This window comes from Manis javanica, chromosome 2 (genome assembly GCF_040802235.1).
Source record: "Manis javanica isolate MJ-LG chromosome 2, MJ_LKY, whole genome shotgun sequence".
In the NCBI taxonomy this organism is placed as follows: Eukaryota; Metazoa; Chordata; class Mammalia; order Pholidota; family Manidae; genus Manis; species Manis javanica.
Window position 1 is genome coordinate 206,166,416 of NC_133157.1, and position 23,262 is coordinate 206,189,677.

Genomic DNA, 23,262 nt, shown 5'->3' on the forward strand with positions numbered 1-23,262 from the left:
CTCGGAGACTGGACTCTTCAGTCTGTCCTCACCTCTGAGCTGAAAGGAATTGGATCAGTTTTTCCACTCCTTGTAAAAGAGAGATGATGAATGAGCTGAAGTCTGTAAATTCTTTGAGAATAATATGAGAAAAAGCATCCATTAATCAAAAGACATTATTTCTCTTTTTATTGTTAAACAGATGCTAATTTTCTTCCCAGTCCTGGATGCCAATCTCCTTCTTCCCATTCTGGTTGAAAAGCAAAACAAAACACAACAAAAAATGTGTTTTTCAGGAAATGTATTTTTATTTTTTTTCAAATAAGTTCACAAGACCCTAACAGTGACAAATAGGTTCAAATGGGTTTTATAAGGTCCAGAATTCAAAAGAATTAAAGGATGTAGAAAAGAATTGCCTTCTTCCTCTTCGCCAGGCTCCCTGTTCTTCCTGGAGGCAGCCAGAGGCACCAGTTTCTTGCATTACACATCGTGCCAGCAATATTTTAGGCAGATACAAATATTCACACATGTATCACCCTTTTCTTCCTTTAGCACATATGATTATCTCCTGTATATACCATATACTTTGCTTTTCCCCTCAGTAATGCCTGTTGGAAAGTCTTGCACTTTAGTACCTAAAGAACTTTCCGATTCTCTCGTACTGCTGTGTTGTGCTCTATCATTATTATATTTGAGTGTTTTAGTGGCAAATAGGGCTGTTTGTCTTCCCTCTTTTCTGCCAGCAACAAGCCTGGGTAGCATTGCTGATTTTAAGTGATATGGTCAATAACAGTGACTCGGTAGAAGTTTATGGTGCTGATGGTTGTAAAGACAGCCCCTTCTTAGTTCCCTGCAGACATTGCAAGGGGCAAGGGGCGTTACACTCCAGAAATCATTCTTGTAGTGTCCTTCTGTCTGCTTTGGCTCTGTGGGACTAACCCTGTCCCCACGACTGCCCTTCCTCAGGCTGCTATGGGAAAAGCACTTGTTAAAAGGCAAGACTATCCTGATGTAGTTGGATCAGGTGGTGGTGATGGCCTTTGGCAGATGTATTCATCATGGCTTTTTATAATTGAGTTACAAATACCTATCTCAAACTAGCTTAAGCTAAAAGGAGGATTTGTGGACTTGTATGGGCAAACAATTTAGGAGTTGAGGCAGACACCACCATTGCCTACTCAATATGCATTCCTCCTGTCTTCTCAATGTGCCCAAGCCAAACACTCAGCCCTCCAGACTCCCTTGTAGCTATGGATGGATGCTGAATGCTTTTCTGAAGATTGAGATGTAAGCAGAAGTGTATGGGGCTGGGGAACCTCTGGGAATCCTAGCAAAGGGGGACACTGCTGGCATATGCTTCTTGTCCTTCTTGTTTAGAATGTGGATATGACACCCAGAGAGGCAGCAATTATTTTGGGAGATGAGAATGACAGCCCGGTGATGAGGATTGTGGGGCAAAATGGTAGGAGGAGGCCGGGTCTTTGCTGTTGTCACAGAGCCAGCACACCAGATCTCACCTGACAGCCTTCTGATCATTTGCTACCTGAGAAAAATAAATTCTTCTTTGGTTATTTCCGGAGATGGGCTCTTGTTACATGCAGTCAGACACAGTCTCAACCCTAGAATTCTGAATTCTAGGGTTTGCTTAGTGTCAAGTTTCTCTGCCTCTTTCTCTACAGTTTATTCTTTCAGAATCCTTGAGGAGGTGAGAGACACAGTACGAGCAGCTCTGGAACACACTCTAACACCTTCCGAGCCAGGAGAAAGAGGGAGCTATCCCTTGGACTCCAAATGGGGAGAAAAAAATCCAGGGAAGAAGTCTGATTGGCTCAGAGGATACTCCTTGAGCCAATTACCATGGACAAAGGGAAGGGGAAATATGATTTGCCAAGTCAGGGTCACCTAAGCCCACCTGGAAAGGGAACTGGGGAGCAGTTTCCAAAAGAGGAGAGGGGGTCCTTTTATCAGGAGGAGGGAAAGGTGGATGGGCAGATGAAAATAACAGCAGGACCGAAGGATTAGATGTGTGGAGAGGAGCGGGAAAGCAGGGGGCTTGCCACCTCCTCCAGGAAGCTGAACGGTCGGCCACTCCTCTCGCCACCCCATGAACTCCCTTGCTTAGTACCCTCACTGTACTCTGCAGTAGCTGTCACTGTGCGTTGCTGTCTGTCTCTCCCTGGTGGCTCCTGAAGGTGTGCACTTTATCTTACGGATCCCGTATCCCTCCCATCATCAGCATGCCATGGCCACCCAGTGTGTGGGCGAAGGAATGGAGAAGGGGCAGCGGGAACAGACGCAGAGAAGGGCACTCTCTTCTGGCTTGGTTGGCATCTTGGTGTGAGACTGAAAAACAGTAAATCCTAAAGATTCTTAAGGTAGGGCAGGGCTAGACAGTAGGGAGACCTTGAATATCAGCCTCCCGAGTTTATATAGTTAAGGCTCCTGCTGTGGGAATAAGGAGCCATTGAAAGCCTTTGAGCAGGGCTGCAGCCTGATGAGGGCCCCTGTGCTCCTGCACCCAGAGCCTCTGACCCCTGGCTGCTGTCTCTTTCTTTTCCATCCTCTGGCTTCTCCATGATTCTTCTTAGCCTGCTTCATCTGCTTTGGCTGCCTTTGGTCCATGTTACCTGCCATTCCTCTCTCCCACCACCCAAAACTTCCTTCACCAATTAGTTCTGGGCTGATTCTGACCGTCTTTGTGCAGGTGGAGGAGATGGTTTCTCCTGACTGGAGTTAACCGGGGGCCTTCTGAGAATATTCACTTGAGCAGCTCTTGTCTGCCTTCTGCTGGGCACTTGTGGCTACAGCCACCTGCTTTTCCAGAACTGTGTATAAACTGGTCACAGCCTTGCCTCCTGAAGTGAACGTCTAATTTCTTCTGTTCCCAGATCTCAACGACTTACAGATCAAATCAGAAGCTTTTTTTTTAGTGACTATGTTGTGTGTAGATTTTTCTGGTGATAGTTATGTGTAGGAAATGCTTCTGACTTCCTACTGTTCTAGATTTTCTTCACTGAGATCTAAGCGCTACATAAATGTCAGACATTAATTTTTGCCAGTTTCCATGTCTACCCTATTTATTTGTCTTCATTGAGGTCTCTTTAGTTTATTTCAGTCATTGAAGAGGTAATGTGTTTGAACTTTATAAGATGCAAGGCTTACATTTTTATATTCTCTTGGAGAATAGTTTTCTCAATAAATCACACCCTGATATTTTCATCAAAGTGTGAAACTCTATGAATATGTTTTTATTATTCACAACAGAATCAAGACAATGCCCTAATTAATGATTTTGCCTAGAAGTAATTGCTGTTTATACAGAATTCGGGCCTGTAACATTGATCAGAAACCATCCCTAGGTTTTTTTAATCTCATAAAAAGATGGGTATACATCCCAGCAGGACACCTAGCTGGATTCCTGGCTTCACTGTGGGTGATGAAAGTATTTTTTTCTGAATAAGTGGTTTTTCTCAGGCCAAGGGCTAAAACTTCGCCTAGCACACCCATCCAAACACTGTGGCTCTAGATCCTGCGATTTCTTTGTGGTGCCAAGACCACATCTTGCTTTCCTGGATCCTCATTTTGAATTTTTCCTTTTTCCATCCATTCAAGTCCAACTCATCCCTCATTAGACCTATTTCTAATATCTTTCCTCTGAGATTCCTTCCCAGCACCATGATTTCTCTTTCTTCTAAATGATAACATGTCTGTAGTTTGTGACATGTATTTAGCAATAGTTGTACATTATCCTGAGACATCTCTTTACCTTTTAATAAAACATTATTTATGAAATTTGTATTGTCGTTAAAGTTACAGAAGTTTATGGTCTATGTCTTTCCTTGAATAACAAAACCTTGAGTGCCAGAAACTATATCTTATACTTGGTTGCTCACCTCATGAATGTTGAATATCTCTTGCTGTATATCTGATAGATGAGATGAGCAGCAAGTGCTGTTGATTGATAGGTTGTTGTATCATTTTTCCTACCCCAGCTCTAATTAGTCTACTTTCCTGAGAACTATTTACAAAAGACAGATTGGCCCAGGCCATCATTAACACTTCCCTGAAATATTTTCATGCATTTAGATGCTCTGCAAAATGTATTGCCCAAATGGTGCTGTGTGTCTCTGTGTGCACATAACAAAAGGAAGCCAATTTACAGTCATCCTTTCAATTTATTGTTGATTCATGATCATTTTGAAATTTAGTTTTCATCAAAATTATGCACTTATATAATTTTAGGGGTTGTCTTAGTTGGGTCAGGCTGCCATTATGAAATAGATTGGGTGGCTTCAACAACAGACATTTATTTTTCACAGTGCCGGAGGTTGGGAAGTCCAAGATCATTGTGCCAGAAGATTTGATTCCTGGGGATGGACCTTTCCTGGTTTGCCTTCTCTCTGTGTTCTCACATGGCAAAGAGAGAGAGCGAGCAAGTGAGCTTTTGTCTCTCTTCTTCTTTTATAAGGACACTCATATGATCCCCTCATGGGGACCCCACACTCATGACCTCATGTAAAGCTAATTGCCTCCCTAAAGCCCCACCTCCAAATATTATCAAATTGTACATTACACCTTCAACCTGTCAATTCAAAGGACACAAATACTCCACAACAGGGATCAAATAATTTCACAAGGCATATCAAAATACATCAGCTCCCCCTTGCTCTGCTATTTACTTGCTTTCTTGAATCAACGTGTTTAACTCTTTCAGTTGATTATTTTTATGTTATTTCCTTATCTCTAAAATATGCTTACAGTACTCCTTTCTTTTTCCTTCTTCCAGGAAAAATAGGTAGCTTTAGGCAGTAGCTATTAGCCTCCTACTATTTCAGCTCTCTTTTACAACCCCTGCCCTGCTCCATCCTGCACAATTATCTGACCTCTTACCCTCCCATTACCTCACTATTATTTCATAATTCTGCTTAGGTTAATATTTAGTGTGTATATTATCCTGTCTATACAAACACTTCAGAGCTGGAACATGATTATTTTGATTTTCTTGTACAACCTTCAGGCTTTCCTGGAGTTAATAGTTAAATAGATTTTTCTCCTCTGTTTCATTTTCTATCACTAATTCATCCCAAACTCTTTCCTCAGTTGTTTAAATCTCCTCTCACATTCACTCACATCAGGTATTCCAACAATACCTCTCCTGTGCCCTTCTGAGATGCTACAGTCTGGGCTACTTTCTTTCTAGGCTGAGTGCGCAGCTGTTCTCCTTGGCTCTCCCTTTGTATTCATCTCCGAGATTCCTCTGGCTCTTTCTTGGATCGATGTTCATATTTCTCAGAATTTGTGTCTTCCTTTCTCTTGATTTACCTCCTAATGTTGGCCAAACAACTTCTCTAACAGCTTCTTGAAAAAGGGTACATGGGAGGTAAATGTTTTGAGACCTATCGTGTCTGAAATGTTTGTATTACCCTAACATATAATTGATAATTCTGTTGAGTGTAGAATTTTAGGCTGGAAATCATTTTTTCACTGAAGACTGAGGTCATGGCTCCATCATCTTTTTGTTTCTAGTGTGGCTACTGAGAAATTCATAGTCACCCTGGCTTTCTGAGTAACCTGTTTTACTTCTTTGGAAACTTTAAGATAGTTTCTTTGTTCCTATTGTTCTTAAAATTCATGATGATAGATTTTAGCGTGGTCTTGTTTTTCTCTGTTGTACTGTTAAATCATGCTCTTTTGGTCTGAAAACTCATGCCCTTCAATATTGGGGAAATTTGTTGAATATTCTTGTCTTTTCCTTTCTCTTGTTTTCCATATTCTCTTTCTCTGAAACTTACTCAACTGATGGACTCCTAGACTGATTTTTAAAGTTTCTTTTGTAGCATATTCTCCATTTTCACTCTACATTCTAAGAGATTTTCCTAACTTATTCTTCTGACCCTTCCATTGAAATTTCTATTCTGGCCATTATAGTTTGAATTTCTAAGAACTCTCTTTTGGTCTGTAACTGTTTTATTTTTAGGAGTATTTTTTTAAAATAACATAATTTTCCTACTTCTTTGAGGGTATTAGTGATAGTTTCCTATTTAGTTTTTTTATCTTCCTGCATTGTTTTCTACAGGTATCTTTTTTTTCCACTAATACTTTGGCCTCTATTTTTCAAGGTAGACAATTTCCCTGGATTATTGACTAATGCTCACATTTAAAAATGGGACACTCAACATTTAACTGGAGACTCTGCATGTGGGGATGAAACTTGTTAACTGTGGGATTCACTAAGGTGATTTTTAAGGTAGAAGGTGGTTTGATTCTTCATGGAGATTCTGCTGTTGGTACAATTTTAATTTTTTTTCTTGGATTGGATAGGTTTTGGCATAGTGAAGAAACAAAGGCAGCAAATGTATGAGTCAACATTTTCCAGAAAAACAGAAACAATGGGCTACACACAGATACTCGTATGTATGTATTTATGATTATGTTTGCATTTATATTTATTATAACAAATCAGCCCATGTGATTTTGGAGGCTATGAAGTCCCACAGTCAGCTCTCTGCAAGCTGGAGACTCAGGAATGCTTGTGGGTAACTCAGTCTGAGTCCAAAGGCTTGAGACACAGGAGAGCCAATGGCGTGAATCCCACTCCAAGAGTAAGAAAAGACCAACATCCCAGATCAATCTATCAGGCAGAGAAGAAGGACAAATCCTGCCTCCACCTTTTTTGTTCAGTTCAGGCTCTCAATCAAGTGGATGAGGTCCACCCACGTTGGGGAGGGCACTCTACGTTATTCCATCTACCAATCCAGACACAACTTCACAGACACACCCAGAAATAATATGTAGCCAAATATCTGGGCATCCTGTGATCCAGTCAAGTTGACACATAAAATCAACCTTCCCAGCCAGTGTGTATGAAGAGGAGCAAACGAGAGGAAGATGGATAAGAGATGCTATCAGAGTGATGGGCTGGGACTCCACCACGAGGGGCTTATAGGACATTATGAAGAAGCTCGGTTTTATTCTCAGTTAAGTGGAGGACTTTAGAGGATTTCCAGACCAGTGACAGAAATGACATGACCTGATTTGTCCTTTCAAAATGTCCCTCTGTCTACTGTGTGGAGAGTTTACTGGGCAGGTGGTGGGAGGGTAGTGACATCGAAGTAAGCGGTCAAGTTGGTAAGTGTGTTAGGATGACCGAGTAATGCTACAATAACAACATTTTATGTTTTGCAGCTCTGCCACACACCATCTCCACTCCAGGGTGCAGATGAATGGAGTGCTTAGTCTGGAACATTGCTGGCCTCATGGCAGAGATAAAAAAGATCATGGTGAAACATGTGCTGATTCTGAACTCTTCTGCCTGAAAATGACGCACATCACTGCTTTCACATTTCATTGGCTGAATCAAGTCATGTGGCTAGGCCTGGGCATCAGTGGGAGTGAGGAAATATAATCCTTTCTCAGGAGAAGCAGCAAATACTTGGCAATGATGGTGGTCTACCACAGGAGGTTACTGTAATAATCAAGGCAAAAATGAAGCTAGCAGTTGAGGTGGTAAAAATAACTAGTATTTGGGACAGAGCTGGGTGGGTGGACTTGCTGCTTGAGCAAATGTGAAGTATGAAAGAAAGAAGAGGGATTTGATCTGAGCACCTTGGTGAATGGTGGTATCATTTGCTGAGTTGGAGAAAACTGAAAAGGGTAGGTTTAAGTGGAAAAATTAGGAATTCTATTTTGGATATATTGGGCTTGAGATTCCTAATCAGAGATATACTGGGCTTGAAGATAAGAATTTGGGAGTCATTAGCATTGAGACTGCCTCTGAATCCATGGGACTGGATGAGATCAAACACAGGAAACAGGAAAGCTGGGACTGAACTGGGGGCATGTCAGCATACAAAGGGGAACCAAGCAAAGGACAGAGGGAAGAACCCGACTGGGAGGAGGGACACAAGGCATGTGGGATGGCCCAGAAGCCAAGGGGACATGTATTTCATGAAGAGAAGACTTGACAGTGTCAGCTGCTGCTGAGATACTGAATACGATGACAATTAAAATCCACTGTTAGATTCAGCCAGCAGGCGCCGGTGACTTGACAAGCCATTGGTGACTTGGGGGAGGAAGTCTTAATCGGAATGGGTTGAGAGCACACATGTCCTGATTCAAAGTCTAGTGCCTCCTTTGGTTTGCTACACTTCATGGAAACTTCTCATGTAGGGAGTGGAGTTGTTGAAAATGTTATGGAATCAAAGTATTTGTACCTTATTCTTTGGCTCACTCAGCCTGGGGGAATAACCTCCTAAAAACTTGAGTACAAGCATCTAATCATAACTGATTCACTGCCTTTTCTTCCATGAATGTATAGAATAAAATGTGTGCAGAAATCTGTTTCTCTATAGGCCCTAGGCCAAGTCTCCATAAATGATGGGGCATATTGTAAATTTGTTATCCCCTTTAACCATGGAGACACAAGGGGAGGCAGGCAAATAGGATTGGGAAAAATAGAAGCATCTTGTTTACTGTCCAGCATCGAGAACAGGAAATAAAACCTGCTTCCAACAGCAAAACATTGAATTAAATGAGGTAGTTTTACTCCTGCATAATGCTCCAAGGGGCATTTCAAAGCAATAAACCCAACAGCAGAGCCTATGAAACAAAGAGAAAAGGGAAGGGAAATGTACAATTGTTACCGTGTATGTTTTTGTTTGGCCTGTGTGGCATGGCTACCAACAACTGTTTCTGGTTGTACATAAGATTTTCCCTGGACACCTGGGAGGACCAGATGTCATCTCTGTGCCTTAGCCTCAGGTACTGGTACATCCAAAGCAAGCCAGATTGCTAAGGCCAGGACAGCGAGGCTGGGGGGTGTTTTCTATAAAGTTCAAACACTTCCAACATTTTCCAAAGATGGTTGTGATTCTTGCTTCTTATTATTGTGTGCTCCCAGTCAAGGGCAATATTCCAAATATGTAATAACTAGTAAAGAATAGGTCCTGACTAATGGGAACAGACACCAGACCAATCAGAATAGAGGCTACCTGTACCCAACATGTTAGGTGAACAGTAGGCTTGTCCTCCATGACTAGTGAAAAGAGCACGGGCGCTCAGTTTAATCTTGAATGTTTCTTTGAATCCCTTGTAGCTCTGTGTCTTTGGGCAAGTTCAAGCTTTGCTGTGCTCATTTTCCTCATATTTAAACAAAGAGAATAATATTTCCTTGTGAAGTTATTTTGAAAAATGACATGAAATGTGTTTCAGTTGTCTACTGCGATCTAACCAATCACTCAAAACCTCGTGGCTTAAAGCAACAGTGGTTTATCATGGCTCATGATTAGGTGGGTCAAGAACCCAGGCAGGACCTGAATGAGCAGTTCTGCTCCCCGTGGTGTGTCCTGTGCATTCAGCTGGAGGCTGGGCCAGGCTGGAAGGTCCAGGAAGGCCTCACGCATGTCTGGCACTTCCCTGCTGCCCTACACAGTCTCTTGCTTGCCACATGGTATCTCCTCATGCAGGAATCTGAGTTTCTTTAAAATGTAGTGGCTGGCTGCTCAGAGCCAGAGAGAGGAGGAGGCTGCCTGGTATCTTTAAATTTCACCCCAGAACTGGCACATCATCACTTCTTCCCTGCTCTAAAGGACAAGGCAAATCATGAGGCTGGCAAGATTCAAGGAGGAGGGAGACAGACCCAGGCCAGGGGAAGATGGAGGCAAAGACAGAGTGCTGCCGGCCTGGGCCCAGGAAGGCCAGTGCTGCCTGATGCTGGAAGAGGCAGGGGAGGGTTCTTCCCTCCAAGCCGAGGCCCTTGGGAGGAGCACAGCCCTGTCTGAAGCCTTGGTTTCGGACTTCCGGCCTCCAGAACTGTGAGAGAATAACTTGTGTTGTTCTAAGCCTCCCAGTGTATGGTACTTGGCTCTGGCAACCGTAGGAAGCTAGTGTAATGGGAGATGTGGAGCCTGAAATGACTGCTGGGCCACTTCTCTGGAGAATTCCCGACTCGAGGCCAAGGGCCGTGACCACAGACTTCGGGAGGTGCTGGCAGCTCAATGCCTCCAAGGACGGGAGGGACTCTCTGCATCCAAAGAAACATCCACGCTGGGTGTCCCGTGCCACCCAGCCCCACTGCCTCCCAGGGAAGACTGTGCGCTCCTCCACAGTCACCATGAGGTGGAAGCCGTCCTCTGCACCCAGGCAGGGGAGAAAACTCCGCAGGCTGAGCATTTCCCTCCCCGTGACTCAGCTTGAAAGGTGATGCTTTCAACTGGCAGAGATGGAGAACCTTCAGTGGGTGTCTGGTGAGTTCCTGCCGCTTGCGCAGTAAGTACGGCTCATGAATGGGTATAGAAAATAAAACGGTGACCATTTGGGGGACATAATTTAAATTACAAGTGAAATGATATAATAGTGTATATATGTTGTGAGACAGATATCTATCTCACAATCTCAAACCCCTTAATATGGTAATGAGAAGCAACAGGAGTTTTGTTTTAGAGCCACAGGGCGTCTCCCCGCATGTGAAGAAAGCACCCTCAACTGCAAAAAGGGTGTGTGTGGGCTTAGTACTGGGCTGTGGGATCTCTTCCCTGGGCTTGCTAGGGAAAAGGGCAAAAGGCAAGAAGTGAACTAGCACAGTCATGGGGCATTTCTGTGCTGGAACTTAGGCAAATTATGTAGTTGTCCTTGGCATTCAAATCTCTACTTTCACCTGATATCTTGCTGAGGGGACATGCGGGATTCAAAGCTCACTTTGCTGAAGTGTGCAAAATACTAATCACCCTGGCAGCCTGCAGAGTGGTGGAGGGGCGTGCCTCCCTGGAGAGGTGAGGCGGGTGAGGGACCCCAGACTGGGAGCCGCAAGGGGCCCGGCTAACTCAGCGAGCCCTGTCCCATGTGCCGCCCTCTTTGCTCATTTCCGCTGTGACCTCTTCTCAGTGGGCAAGGGGAGGACTGTGAGCATCTGTGTTCTTTTTCACCAAGAAAGATGATGCGCAAGAGGGTCATTGACAATAGGATCCAGGGTCCGGCTCTCAGATGGCATGTGGACAGCATGTGGGAGATGCTAATTTTGGGAAATGCTTCCACATCTCTATGGATGTGCCATTCCGAGTCCCCAGTTAGAGCTGGAGACCTTGGAGATCATCTATCCCTCTGCCCCTCCCCTGCTCAGTGGCTCTAAGCCTGGCACTTAGCAGATGCTCAGCAAATATTTGTTAAATGAACGATATACTCCCAAGTACTCATTTTACAGGTGAGGGAATCAAGGCTCAGAAAAATCAAGAGGTCGGTCAAGGTCATGCATCACGTTTGTGGTAGATTCAGGCCTCTGAGGTCCAGTACTCTGACCACTCAGCTGGGAATTTTTTTTCTGGTCCATCTTGCTGCTAGGACAACCGTAGCCACTGAAAGGATGCTTCAATACTCTTGAAAGTTTTCTTCCTGAATGTTGCTATGATACAGTCTTGCGAAGAGCTGATTGCTCAGTGGCAAGAACAAGTGCTATTTATGTTGGGGAAGTCCACGGACTGCTGCCTTGCAGATCCCACTTTTAACTGCCCCTTAATATTTGTGGGGAGACTGTCTTGATAACAATTTATATGTGTATATGCACTGATAATTTTGCCTTTTAGTGATTGTGATATTCTGTTACTATTTGATTTAAATATTTTTCCCTTCCTTCATATCTACCTATGTGAAGGAAAAAAAAAAAAACCCCACCAGAGGGGACTGTATATATGTTGAGGTAGGCGATGACCATTTATTGCATTTCTGTTCCCACAAGTAGGAGAAGCACTCTAGCATGCCTGCTTCTCTGAGCCTTTGGGTCCTCCTCCCCCACTGTCTGCTGTGGCAGGGCTGGCGTTTCCACGTCACTTAGTTTGGACCATCACTTTCCCCAAGCTTACAAGAACCATCCAAGATGCATCTTTGCACCATCTCCTAAATTCTTGCCAGGATGTTAAATCAGTTTCTCATAATAAACTCTTCCTTATCCAGCTTTAGAGTCTGTCCCCTTTGGATGGACAACCAGTATCCACCTTCCTGGCTCCTGGTGATGCCTTTTGGCCGGGTCCCACATCTCCTTGGGCATGCAGGGTTCTCGTAGCAGGCCCAGCCCTTCTCTGGGCTGATTATGTTGTGACTTGATGCTGATTATTGTTCTGGTGGCCAGGAGAGGAGGCGAGGTGAGATCCTGAGGAGGGCATATACTGTCCGGCAAGGGAAAGTCCTCTGCATTCAAATGTCCTGAAGCAAGGGTTGGGGAGCGCTGACCTGTAACCATGGAGATGTTACAAGAATGGGCTGCTTCTTCAGGGTCAGAGGGCTCAGGAGGATCTGCTGGCTCCAGGTGTCTGAGCACATCGACTCAGTTGTCACCATCCAAGTACCGTGTCCAATTCCTCCCCAGTCAGAGCTCTGGCCTAGATACAGCAACCTTGCTGCAGTTGTGATTCCAACCTTCTCTGGGGTTCTGCTACCTATGATTCAGCTTTCTCTGCCTTCTGGCTGCAGGACATGAGCTTCTCTTTACTTGCTGCCAAGAAGGCTTCTGACTCTCACTCTTTACCTTTTAATGGTGGTGTATCACCTCCCTCAGCCCTTCATTTTCTATCTCTAATGCTCTTACAGCACCCAGCAGCAGCCATCTGAACCCACTGTACTTTGAGTTACTACTGCTCTAGCCCTGCACCTCTTAAATGCTTTGTATACTCGCCAGCCAGTGCATTCCCCTCCAGAAGTATCCCTTCCCGTTCAGAACAGGGGACAGGTTTAACAATGGCATTTCCAAAACGTTGGGCTTCTCAATACTCCACTCACCACTGGTCTTGGGGTACTCACTGCCAGCTAGCAGGGAATCCAGCTCCTAAAATGCCACTTTAGGGTCGGCTTCCTAGGACACCTACTGACTCTAAGTTGGAGCTCAAGTTCCTCAGACACAGACTCTAGATGGAGATTTGCATGCAGATGTTTAAGTGGAGAATGCACTTAGCAGTAGCACATACAGAGAAGTGAGGGAGGCCGAACTGGGTGCAGGGAGAAGCTAAACTATCGTACAGTTGCAGTAGAGGCCTTGCTGGTCCCACAGCAAGATCTGCAGCTGTGATGGCATTTTTTGGTTGTCCTGCCTGGTGAAAAGATAGCCAGGCCTTTGTGCCCCTGCACCGACCAGTCACTGGATGTGGGCTGCCCCTGGGGAGGAGACATAACTGGGCTGCAGTTGATCTCTTTGACCAAGGGCAACTTCTAGAGGGAGTGTGTCTGTGAGCCATCAGCAGCCAACATTCCCAGCTGCTGGGGTAATGAGGCCTGAAGAGGGGACCTGGGCCATTTGCCGTAGTAACTGCTATGCAATGCCTGGGGTTTTCAGCTGAGGGTAATGTTGCTTTTTGGAGAACATTTGGCAGCATCTGGAGATGTCATCACACCTTGAGGGGGTGTTCTGCTGGCATCTAGTGGGTAGAGGCCAGGGATGCTGCTAAACATTCCACAATGCTCCAGACTGTCCCCCTAGCAGAGGATCTTAAGGCCCCAAACGTCAACAGTGCCAAAGCTGAGAAACCCATGCAATGCCATGCTTCCTTGGATCAGCTCCCAAATAAATGACTTGCACTAAAATCCTTGTCTGAGGATCTCTGGAAAATCCCACAACGAGGCAATGGGGGATATCAAAGCTCAAGAGACCAAGTAGTTTGCTGGGGGTTGCACAGCTCGGGGGTGGGAGAACAAGGCTGGAACTCCAGATGCTGTGTGTCCTGAGCCCACATTCTTCTCCATGTGCCATGCTGTGGAGCTGGTGAGTGGATCAGCCCCCAGATCTCACAGCACATCTAGGACTTGGTGGTGGAGAGCATTTGCACGTTCCTGGGCATTTTGGCAAATGCTGGTTCCTTGACAAGCTTGTTGGCTGTCAATAATCATACAGCCTTTCTCAATGGGACTACAGAACATAGACAATGATTTGTGTGACTATGTCTCAATTCTCCCAAGTTGGTCCATAACTAGTATCATGACAGATGAATACATGTTCATTCATTTCATACAATAGTGCCTTAGGGCATTAAACCTTAATTCTCTTGCAGAAACCTGACTGAGAAAGCTGTATGGACAGAAACATTCCTCTCAAGTCTCTGAGTTTCCATTTGTTAATGTATTTGTTCATTCAATCAATCCTTCTCTCACCTCTTCATTACTTCATTTAACAAGTAGTTATGCTCAGTGGTAGATACTCCCATTTCAGAGGTGTACTATTTTAGAATAGGAAGAGGCTTGACCTCTCACTCTCAGATGATTCTGCAAGTGATGGAAGTGAGAAACCAGAAGCTGAGCAATTTGCTCTAAGGTCTTGGAGCTAATTCAAGACAGAGTCAAGGTTAGAACCAGGTTTCGGAGGGCGACAGGTATGCCGAGGGAAGACAGTAGTATGGTCTTTAACTGCAAGAATAAGAATACGTGATTCATCTTAATTTGCATTTTACTGTTATGCATCTCATATTAATGATCTCTGTCCACTGCATTGGCACAAGGGTGTATGTAGCCTTTCCCTCTGTCTCTACTTCTCTAGGAAGCTGTGTGCCATTGGGAGCTTTCCAACTAGTAGGTCACATATCCTGGTTTTAATTTGAGCCAAGAGAGCCACGGAGAGCCTGAAAGTTCCTCTTCCAGATGTAACTCAAGTATAGGAATGAGAACGCTCCCGGATCTCTGGCAAATGAAATCTCTAGCTTGCCATGTAAGTGAACAACCTGCAGTTCTGTCTCCTTCCCTAAACATAATGCCAAGCCAACTTTAATTTTTGCCAACCTTCATTGTAAGAAGAGGAGCCACTGTCAAGAGTTCCTAAGCTGGGAGTGCCTGCAGGCTTGGAATCTTGCTTAGAAACCATGTTGCTTTCTGACTCTGCCCCAAACCCTGGCACACTTAATTTTCTCATTCTTCTGGGACTGAGTAATGCACCTTTTGCTGCCAGTACAGGACTTGGAAGAAATCTGATTTTGTTTCTCCCGAACACAGACTGAAATCTCTGGCTAATGCATATTTGAGTACTGCCAATTCCCAATCTCGTATTCCTGTCAAGAATAATATACCATCATTATCACTAAGGCGGCTTTCCCTGGCATTTGGCTGCTAGCCTCATACCCGAGATTCATGTGGGTTGCAAAGAAACCGTCCCTGATATGTGGTACAGGACGTTCGAGGAGAGTTATTTCCACAGTAACCTCTATGCTGGGTCAACTATTGACATGAAATTTACTACCCATGGATTTAAGCCTAAAGTAATTGCATTCTGAATTTCTTCTACTATGTTTACTTTTTTTTTTTAAGTTCTTATCCTTATATTAGATAAGAACCCAAGGTTGTAGGTGACCCTGCTAGCATCTGCTTATGAGTAAGGGAGTTTATTTGCTTAGGCAAATGGGAAGGTCATGGATGAAACTGGCTTTCCTGGTAACTGGCATCAGGGCTGAGAAAGCTGTGTGTTTGGTCTGATCAGTACATATTTATTAGAAGTAAAATCTTCCCTTATCTGGGTGTCTCCTTATTTATAGAGGCAGGGCTAGTAGGCCAATGACTTGTCTTTACCTGTCCCTTTCCTTTGCAGAGGTGGGTGATTTATCTCTGATCATAAATTGTGGGAGACTAGACTGGGTGTTGTTCTCAGCTTAGTTTTAACCACTTCAAAGATCTCAGTGAAGATTGCTCTTCTCTGTCCCATGTGGGTAGACCTGTGGTTTTCTAATGTTGCTCAGGATTGGGTGGAAAAGCCTGCCTCACTCTGGGGTTTCTTATTACTTATTTCCTGCTTCCTACACATTCCACAAATAGAATCCACATTGTCCAATAGCACATACTTTTAGCAATGAAGTGATATTTTGGCTTCCCTATGTCTGATCTTTTCTCTCAAATGATTTTGAACCAGGGTTGGGAAAGACATATTTCTGGCCCTCTTCAATTCCATCATTATTCATTCATTAAGCAACTGTTTATTGTGTAATCATTGTATACTAGGCACAGCCCCTGTAGAGACAGAAAGAAAAGAAATGGTTCTTGCCCTTGACAGGCTCATAGTCTAGTGAGGGCTGTCCACTCATGCAGCTGCAGGGCCTTGCACACTTGAAAATATTTCTTGAATGAAAGAGAGAATGAAGACCCTGCATTATTACTTGGGAAGTGTGTAGTGGGTGCAATGGTGAGTTACTGGGAAGTCCCTCCAGGACCTAGGCACCATTTCCTCCCTCCTGGGAGTTTTGGCTGCCGGCAGCTCTCAGCTGAGACTCTCTCCTGGAATTGCCCTTGGGGGAAAAAAGCAGTTTCACTCAAGGTCATGTTCCCTTCTCAAGGGCAGCCCGAGATGGGGAAATACAAGGTACAAAGGCCTGGCCCCTGTATTTCAAAGTGGGGCAGCTCTGAACGGCCTTGGCAGCCCCGGGGCCCCTACAGGGTTGGGCTGAAGCTTTTATGTGACTGCACCACAGTTCAGCTTCACTCTTGTGTAGTCCTGCTGTTTTCACTGCTTTAGTCATTAATCCTAACAGCATCCTTCAATAAACTTCCTGTGTGTGAATGTCTACCTCAAAGTGTGCTTCCAGGAACCTGATCAAGACATAAGTGCAAACTATTGTAGAATTACAAGGGAGGGGTTATCTGGTCAACCCTAGGCCTCTGGGGAAGTAAGACAGAACTGGGATTAGAAGTGAGAATAGGGATGTTGGGCAAAGGGTGGCAGAGAGCTTGCTAGAGAAAGGAGAGAAGGATGTGGTCTGAGGGGAGAGGCATCTGGAGCCCAGATGGGAGTGCGGAGCTCCTGAGACAGAGAGAGCTTAGGCCCGTGGCTGAGGCAAGATGCTTCCCACGTGCTGTTGCTCTGGGTTTGCACTGTCCTCTTCAAGGAAGCAGTCTACCCAGAGAGGAGGTGGGACAGATGCCTTGACCTTGGGTTGAGGAGGTGGTGGGGTTTACTCACAGCAGTGAGGGTGAAAAAGCAAGTGTGGAGTCAGGGATCTGAGGGCACTGGAGAGGGCAGCTTGGCACAGGAATGGGGATTCCTGGGTGGAGAAGACCAGAAGGCCAGAATGTCCTGACTGACACTGTAACTAACTGACTTGGGAGGGGTTTGCTTTAGTGCCTAGGGTTTCCTGGCATAATGCCTGGGCATGCACAGGCTGCAGGGAGTGGAGAGAGGACCAGGATGCTTGCTGTGGCCAAGCGGAGTTAGCCAAGAAGAGCATCTGCTCCTTCACTGGCAGGCCCCAGGGCAGAGGGACCAAGCCAGCAAGGAGCAAGCTGCTCAGAGGGCAGGGGAGCAGGGGAAGAGCAGGAGTGAGGAGGGGGACTGAGGAGAGGACCAGGCAGCAGCAAAGGCCTCTGACTTTATTTTCTTCGTATTGATGTAAAAAAATCAGTTCCTCCAACTGGCAATCCCCCACCCCCTGCACCCAAAACATGCAAAAATGAAAAGCAAGTCGCTTTAGCTTTCTAGATGGCTAAAGGTTTTGATCATGTTCTTTGCTTTTACCTAATATAAGATTTGTGAAATTAGAATCCAATCCAAATAACACTGCATATCTAATATATGCCAGGGGCTGTGCTAAGCAGCCTGGCTTCATTCGCTCGTGATTATAATCAAAGAAGCAGTTCCCAAAATAATTAAATTGAATGAGAGAAGGATAAATAGAAACACCATTCAGTTTCCATTTAGTTGGTTGTTCTTACCTTCCTGGGGACAGAACTAGGTTGGTTCTTTAGCAGTGACTATCTATTCACTTCATACATTTATGAAAAAAATGTCATTGAATGTCTTCGTGGTGACAGACACCATGTCAAGTGCTGGAAATACATATGACCAGTGTAATGGAAAGTTAGGAAACGAGGCTTTTAATGCCCAAGGACAAAATAATTTGTTTTTGGATATTAATTCCTTTTGGTTTGAACACCTTTATATTTTAATGCTCAGGAGGATTTAATTTTTAAATGTGCATTTTATTCTAAGAGTTTGGCAATGGGACATCCTTAGGTTTCAGTCATTCCATGTGAGTGTCTTCATGCAGTTCATTGCTGGAGTGTTGTAATGTTGTCATTCAGTGTCACTGTTGAATCTTGGATGTGCTGTGTTGGACAGAGTGGCTGCATATACTATGATTTGGGAAATGGAACAGGGAGTGAATTTCTAGTTTTGGGTCTGGAGTCATCCTGGCATTGATTGAACTTGGGCTCTGTTCTGACTCATTTCAGAGCCTCCTGGAAGCAATGTTTAACCCACGCATCAGTGGTGCCAGGAGTGGTTTTGGTACTGGAGGTGCAGCCTCATATTGTGGTGATCTGCTGTGGGGCTGTCGCCATACTGTGGTTGACCACGGACTTAGCAATGAAGCCGAGGGCTGGGGGCTAAGACCTGAAGCGTGGTAGAGAAGAACACTTCTTCCCCACTTGTGATGTTTCCTTCTGTGTTAAACTCGATTTGATTTCTGGCCTCTCTGCTCCAGGGAAAGTAGAGTGACTTATCTGACTGGAGGTGTGGGAAGAACAAAGTTAGTGTTTCCAGGTCATATTCACCTTCTTCCTCTTGGGAACGAGCTAACCGTCCAGGAGCAGGTGCTCCTCTTGGTTCTACAGGAAGGCTTGCCCTGTCCAGCCCAGCTGCCGGCAGCAGGATGAGTAAGTCCACGTAGTTCATGTAGTCTACCTGTGTTTTGTTCTAGCCCATTTCAGAGACTTCTGGAAGAAAATCTAAATTGTCTACCAGTGGTCTCAGGAGATTCCCAAGGAGCAGTGTCCAGCCTGCAGGTCTGTTTGGCTCTTGCACAGGGAGCCTCAGCCTCTCATCTTTTTAGAAATAGAGGAAATATTTTGAACTCTCACCTGGAGCTCCTATGTTCCAACTTGGGACTCAGATGTGGAAAATGGAGCTATTTATTCCTCCCTCAGGGTCCCAACAATGGTAGAAAATATGTGTCAGGCTCTACATAGGTATGTTAATTTTGAGTGTAGAGTGCTATCAGGAAAGTGGAGACAAGTGAAATCAACTTTATATCCTTTCCAGTTCAGCCTAGTCTTGTGTTATCATGTCCCTGGAAACTCCACTTCCTTGGAGTAGGTGTGTCATATGCTTCCAAATCACAATGTATCTGTCTGTCTCCTATAGTACCCACTACCGCAAGTTGAAATTTTACATGTATGTGATTGCCTGTGTGTCCTACAAGAAGCAGATACCAAGATGGGATTAGATGTGTGAGAGATTTATCTATAGGGGGAATGCCTGTAAAGGACAAGGGTGAGGGGCAGAAGTAGCCAAGGAGAACCTTCAGATCTCAATGCTGGTCTGACACCTTTCAGAAAGGAGACAGGGAGGCAAGGATCAGGCAGGCAAAGCCAAAGACCACAGCATGGCTCTGAGAGAACTTTGGCCAGGCCAAAGGAGAGTTGCTGGACCAAAGTGACCCATTAGAAGAATGCCACACTGGGTAGGAATGGGCCACCTCTACTACCTCAGCCATTCCCAGTCACTGGCTGGGAGCACCTATGGGTTTCATGGTAATAAGGAAAGTGACAGCGTGGGGCTGTCAGCTATGCTCTTTGCAGCAGATTCTCCCAAAAGGGATTGGAGAAGTGTGTTTCTGTGGATACCACAGCACTCGAGGGTAGGGATAGGTCTTATACTGTAGTCTCAGGGCTTGGACAATAGGTGGCTCTGGCATACAGGGTACTTATAAATATTTGTTGAAACATTGTCAGGAATATATTGTGGAGGGATTTGAAGTTGGATGAGTAGTTCAATTTAGTAGAAAATTGAAAGTAATTAAAGGTTTGGAATAGAACATCAGAGCTTCACTTAAGAATGTAGAGTGGATGAAAGTGAGATTTTTTTCACTTTTCCAACGGACCGGTAATGCGCCCAGTGGTAGGCAAAGAAAGGCAGGCACTGACAGCCAAAGATTTTGGAGGTGATATTTTTAGGCCTCAGAACTTAACTGGCTTGGAGTGGGGAAACTGAGAAATTAAAGATGACAATGAGGTTCCCAACCTTGGTGATTGAAACAAAGGAGGAGGAAGTGCTAGCATTTCAGGGGGAAGTTCTGAGTTTGGTGTTAGATTAGATGAGCCAGAGGTGTTCTTGAAAAATCCAGCCAGAAGTGTCAAACTAGAAGGTCCAATGGAAGAACTGCCTGTTGGAAGCCTGTTGGAAAGTCCAGGTTAGAGATACTGATCGAGAAAAGTCCAGATTGAGAAAAAGAAGCAATGAGGTCAAGGTGAAAATAGAGAACAGAGTTCAAGGGTTAGTTAAATTGAACCTGTTGCATATTTTGCAGACAGGAGCCAGGCCATTTTTGCATCTTTTCACAGGTTTGGATAAAACAGAATGCTACCATTCACTTCTATTCCTTTGACTGGTGAGAGAGAAGGATTCCTTTTATCTGTTTTTACTCTGAGACTGTGAGCTTCCCAAGATTATATCTTTTCACCTTTGATATGCAGGGAACAAGCACAGTGATTTATATAAAGACTGTAAATCCCTACAGAGACCTCGCTTATTTATCTTTTTGTCTAGAATGTGGTCTGGACAATAGGAGATGCTCAGTTAATATTCACCAAATTAAATTATTTGACTTGCATACCATTTTCTAGTTTCACAAGTCCTGAAGATACATTTAACACTTAAGCCTCACAAGAATGCTGAGCCCTATTATTTTTCTGCGTTACAGATGAAGAAACTGAGCTTTAGAGAAGTTAAGTAACTTACTCAAAATCATACAGTTAGTAAGAGGCAGACCTAATAGTCAGAACAGGTTAGTAACAAATAACCCAAACAATCTCAGTGGCGTAACAACATAAACATTTATTTTTCACTCATGTAAAGTCTACTGTGATTCTAGGAAGCCTGCTGGAGAAGCTGTCCTCCGTGTGATGGTTCAGAATTCCAGGCTTGTTTAAATATATCAACATGCACTTCCACAGCCTCTGCAGAAGAGAAAAGAGAGCGTAGAGAATCACACATTGGTTCTTACATGTTCCTGCCAGGTTGTGACTCACATCTCTTCCACTTACATTTCCACTATCTACACTTATGCCAGTTTTCAGCATTTAATTAATATCTGTGAAGCAATCATGCTCTCCACCCTTTTCTTCTGCTTTCTTTTGCCTTAGGCTCAACTGCTGTCCCTTAATATTTGGCCTTAGAGTATAATGCCTCAGAGGGACTCAAGATGTTAGAGCATTTCCTGTCTTAAGGTAAGAGTTGAGGTCTAAGTACATGTGATGATACTGGAGTACAGCACCCTGAAAGGCCACATCGTGCCCTCCCAATTCAGTCCCTCCTCTTTCCCATGAGGGTCCAAAGATGAGAAATCTCCAAATGACATGACCTGTGGTGAGCTGGGGGTTTCCAGCAGTCCCTCTGTTGGAGCTTACATTTCAGGCCTGCTGGGTTTCTCACCTTTGAACAAGTCCTGATCCATACCTTGGGACCTTCCTCTGTTATGTCCACTCCCGTGGAGTCAGGAACTACAGCCGGCATGTTTATGTGTGGAGAGGAGCAACATGACAGGGACTCGTGAGAAGTACAGGCAGAGGGGACTTTGGAATTCAGCTAGCTGCCCAGACAGACAGACAGACAAACGCATGATCTCTTTAACCCCAGGGAATTCCCTGACCGCTAAACATGGCCCAGGAAGGCCTAGGAACTTGATCCATCAGATCAGCGCTCCTGTAGATGAAGAGCTGCTCTCCTTGCTGAAAGCATCTCCTCTGAACACCCATATTTTACTTATAAAGAAATGGGGGTGCCTAGATATTTGGGGTTCATGGCCACTTAGAGTTGAGCTGCTTTGGCTCCAGCCCAGGATGGCTGTCCCTTTGACTTAAACTTTGGAAGGACCCTGGAGCAAAATGAAGACTCCCAGAGGCTGTCCTTAGGGGGATAAAGCCAGCTCTACTGAGCTTTTGTCATGGGCAGAGTATTTTTTCTAGATTAAAAGTTGTTTTGGTTTATTGGGCTGTATTCTCTTGTGCCTAGATCAGTGCTTGGTATATGTTAGGTGCTCAGCACGTATTTGCCAAATGAACAAACCCAAGGTCACTGAGCTAGTGAGCAGAGGTGCTGGCACAGGGACCCAGGCAGTCTGATTTCAAGGCTCTCCCTCTGACTGTTTCATTGTAATGTGACCTCCTTATGCAGCTGACAGTCATTAGCCACGGCATAGGTGCTTGCCGGTCACCGCGTGTATGTTAGCCTTGTTGGCCCCTCACTTACGCTGTGGCCGCCTTGGGAAAGAGATGATGCTGGTTTCCCCTGCACATCCCTACCCTCCAGGGCTGGGTAAGCAGAAGCAGAGAACCTCAGGGTGACTGGTCGTTGGGGGGCCTCATGCCCTAGCCCCCTGGTGGGAAAGGCAGCCACGGGTTCTTGGCAGCTGGCTTGAACTTTCCAGGTGGTTCCTTCTCCCCACACGCTTCCTTCAGGTGACTGAGCCAGTGCCTGCTCGCTGCTCCACTAGGGGGACCCAAATGCAAAGGAAAAGCCTCTCCTGCCCCTGGAAGGTTAAGGGGATCTTGCCCACAGCCCTTAGGGCTGCACATGCCCCTGCTCGGCTCTGCTTCTGCCTCTCCCTGCCTGGTGGCTGCTCTTACAGTCAGGGCTTTGGAATGAATTCCACTCTTGTGGGGCCAGGATTGCTCAATTCCTGGGACCCCTGCCGTGTATGCTGTGCTGACATACAGATTTGTCTTAGGAGCAGAGAAGATGGATTTTGACGGGCTGCCAGCCTGGTGATGAGGCTGCTCCGGTTTCACACGGGAAGCCCTGAAATCCAGATCTAGTAAATGAAGGATACTTCATCTTTTCCAGCTCCTGTCTCTTCTCTGAAATCTAGGGCCTGACCCACTTAGATACTACAGTGAGCGGCTTCCCTTTCTACACCAACAGGTACTGGAAACGTGGTCCTCACTAGGGCAACCTGACTGGGTGATAGAATGATCTATTTTAACAATGAATCTTACAGGGATGGATGGATTTATGAAATTGTGAAATGAAACGTTGGACAGTTTCATCTTATTATTATTATTTCTTAACACTGTGTTGTGGAACACACATTTTCCTTTTATGAACAGCTTGCAAGCCTGCTATGAGCATTTGGGAAAGTTCTCAGTTATATTTTCTGTGATAAAATCTGATACAAAGTTATTTCTTTTCTACGATCTCTAATTAAATTATTGGATTTAGGTTTTGTTGTGCAGGTTTTTTTTTTTTTTTACTAGATGGTTCTGCTGCTGGTCTCAGGGTGAACCCATTCTTGAATCTGCAGTCAGCTGCTGGCCCATGGTCCACACATTTGTCTGACATTT

General features: G+C 44.9%; 1 long non-coding RNA gene across 16 annotated transcripts in view; it reads left to right on the forward strand.

Annotated features, from left to right (window-relative positions):
- The window catches only part of LOC108390496 (uncharacterized), a 76,097-nt gene that overhangs the window by 45,879 nt on the left and 6,956 nt on the right, over nt 1–23,262 (forward strand). For 13 of the 16 annotated variants that reach the window (XR_012128456.1, XR_012128449.1, XR_012128450.1 and 10 more), the window contains 3 exons: nt 4,299–4,415; nt 6,301–6,393; nt 7,165–23,154. This is a non-coding gene — a long non-coding RNA (uncharacterized lncRNA). The remainder of the gene's footprint in view (nt 1–4,298; nt 4,416–6,300; nt 6,394–7,164; nt 23,155–23,262) is intronic. The other 3 variants (XR_012128460.1, XR_012128452.1, XR_012128462.1) reach the window with 3 other exon arrangements.